Source organism: Tigriopus californicus, chromosome 7 (genome assembly GCF_007210705.1).
Source record: "Tigriopus californicus strain San Diego chromosome 7, Tcal_SD_v2.1, whole genome shotgun sequence".
NCBI classification, from domain to species: domain Eukaryota; kingdom Metazoa; phylum Arthropoda; class Copepoda; order Harpacticoida; family Harpacticidae; genus Tigriopus; species Tigriopus californicus.
Genome location: NC_081446.1, coordinates 12,573,425 through 12,576,003, shown reverse-complemented (window position 1 = coordinate 12,576,003; position 2,579 = coordinate 12,573,425). Strand labels below are relative to the sequence as shown.

The 2,579-nt window shown below is 37.1% G+C and overlaps 1 long non-coding RNA gene across 1 annotated transcript in view; it reads left to right on the top strand.

Annotated features, from left to right (window-relative positions):
• Positions 1-1,305: 1,305 nt before the first annotated feature.
• LOC131883979 (uncharacterized) overlaps positions 1,306-2,579 on the top strand; it is a 4,088-nt gene continuing 2,814 nt past the window's right edge. The window contains exon 1 of the long non-coding RNA XR_009373670.1: positions 1,306-1,455. This is a non-coding gene — a long non-coding RNA (uncharacterized LOC131883979). The remainder of the gene's footprint in view (positions 1,456-2,579) is intronic.

Sequence of the window (2,579 nt, the reverse complement as noted above, 5' to 3'; positions counted from 1 at the left end):
TTTGCTGAACGATTCAATGCAAAAGTAGCAATCAAAAACGTGCGACCATAAATACTCAAATGCGAACTTCATATCCATTTATCACCTGTACATGCAAGAACAAACTTAGCCCTCTCTGTTCACTGATTAAATACAATACCTTCGCACGTTAGTGAAATTTGTTTAGGTAAATTTCAATTCGTACCAGGAGTAGTATTACCTTCGAATACGACATTCAGGATAGAGATTGTAAGTGAACGTTAATTTGAGGATCATGGTGGAAGTGGTGTGGTACTAAAAAAGACACGAAAAATATTGGCTAATTCGTAAACATCGGAATGAGAGCATGATGACCGATTGTCGCATCAATCGGATCTGCATATGGTGTTCAAGTGACTGATCAAGTTGCAATATTTACTACATCAACCCTTTGCAACCGAGACAACGACACAACTATAAATGCCAAAGAGTTGGTTCATCATTTCGACTTATTCCTTCAAAGTCGCAGAGTATTTCTCTGCTATTTCAAAAACAAGTATCTTCATGAAGAAGTAATTGATAGAACAATAACAAATTCGTTGCAATATAGGGGGCTTTGCAATTTATTTAAGCGACCATGACGACTTCAATTAGTCTTGGTGGTGTTAAATGTGTGGTGATTAAAAACAATTCCTCTTGGCCATGTCAATTGTAATGAATAACCCGAAGTCAAATTGAAACCATTTATAGCCCTTCATGTTTAACAAACCCCATGTCCAACTCAAAAGAAATGTAATCATCACTTTTATGTGACATTGGACCCGGAAAAAGAAATTCCCAAACGTGTTCATCAACATAAAGTAAACAAGCAGAGAAAAAAAAACACTACTGGTTTATCTGCCACCATAGTTATGACAAACCCGACAAGACCATATTCAGACAAAGTCTTATCCCTCCATCTTTTTTGACACAAAGAGTGTTTCCTGTCAAATAATAACCACAACGCAAATGTTACTTTTATGTGTGAAAAGTGATAGGATGATGTTATCCAATTGTTGGCGACGTTGAAGAATGAAAACCACACAATGGTACATTTATAATGACTTGAATGATCAATTTGCAGTGACCATCCACCCAAAAGATAGTGGCCCTTTGTTGTGAATGGAAAATGATTTATGACCAATTGACACTCTTGAAGGAAACGATTTGGACCCTAGGTTGATCAAATACCGACTTAATGTAAGGACTTTGACAGCTGTGAGCTATTGAGGATGGCTCTATTATGAATTGTATAACTTTGTCTGATAAGATATATTTGTCATGGTTGGGGAACACCTTTCATGAAATGCCTTCAGGCGTAGAAGTCTGCCATGTAAGCAACGAAGAAGCAATCATCTTCCAGTGTCAGGAATTCCAGGTGTGGATTCAGTTGACAGAACGTCATCGAAGAGCTAACATCTCTTCCCGACCTCTCTCAAAGACGAAAACAACTCACAGGTAAGAAACCCTTGGCTTACTTGCTCCTAACCTTCTTACAATTCATCAAGTGATTGCACTTGTTGTGGGTATATTCGACCATACTTTAAGGTGAATATTTCATCTATTTGGCTAATGAAATATCAAATGGCATTCAAAGAGTGAATATCAAATAACAAGAATGCCTTTGTTGCGAAATAGCGCACTACAACCGAAAAGAAGACTTTTCAGCCAACCCTGTTAAAAGTTTCGAAGATTTGTTGCCTGGGCAGATATGACATAGCTTAAATACCATAAAGCTTGGGGATGTCAGTTATTGCAAAAAAAGTTGCAGTTCTTGTAAAACAAAATTGAAGAAAGTGTATGAGATTTCCGTTTGGAATCATTAGCCATTAAATCCGGTCAAACATTATTGTTCAATTATTGCGACAAGAATGACTTGACTATGACCTGTCAGAATCATTTAGGTATCATTATTAGCAAATACAAGTATTGCCGATTAGTAAGCAGACAATGTCATCTATATAGTTAAAGAATATTAGGAACTGGTCCTCTAGTAGCTTTGAAGTCTTTTTTTAAATTCAAATTCCTAAATTGAAATCTCAGATCAAGGGTACATTAATCAAAACTCAAATCAATTTCAATTTGAAGACCAATCATCAATTGAACACTGAGTTTTTATAATAACCATAATCTTTCATTCCAACTGTACTGGGAAATACAACATTACTACTCCTCTAAAAGGCATCAAACAAGCCAAATTGTTTTCTACAGGACATCTTGTCATGCACTGCATTTGCACATTAACCCAGAAATGCTACAAACCTTTTTGAAAACTCTTTTATGTAAGCTCAAAGCGATCATAGCATCTTAATAGCCCCGTATTCTGTTCGACGCCAACGACCAAATCAATGCAACTTTACATGAGTGCCTATTTTTCTGTTGACATACAAAAAAAGTCACACATGATTGTCGAAATCTCAAGGAGTTGTCAGGAGCGAGGTTGACGATGCTGCCAACATTGGCTCCATCCATTTATGCCAACTTCCTTCTCGAGTCTTGAAGAAGGACTCCAAATGTCGTCAAACCTTTCGGAGCATCCATGGCAACATCAGCGTGGGCGGGGTACGCATAAAATGCAAAAT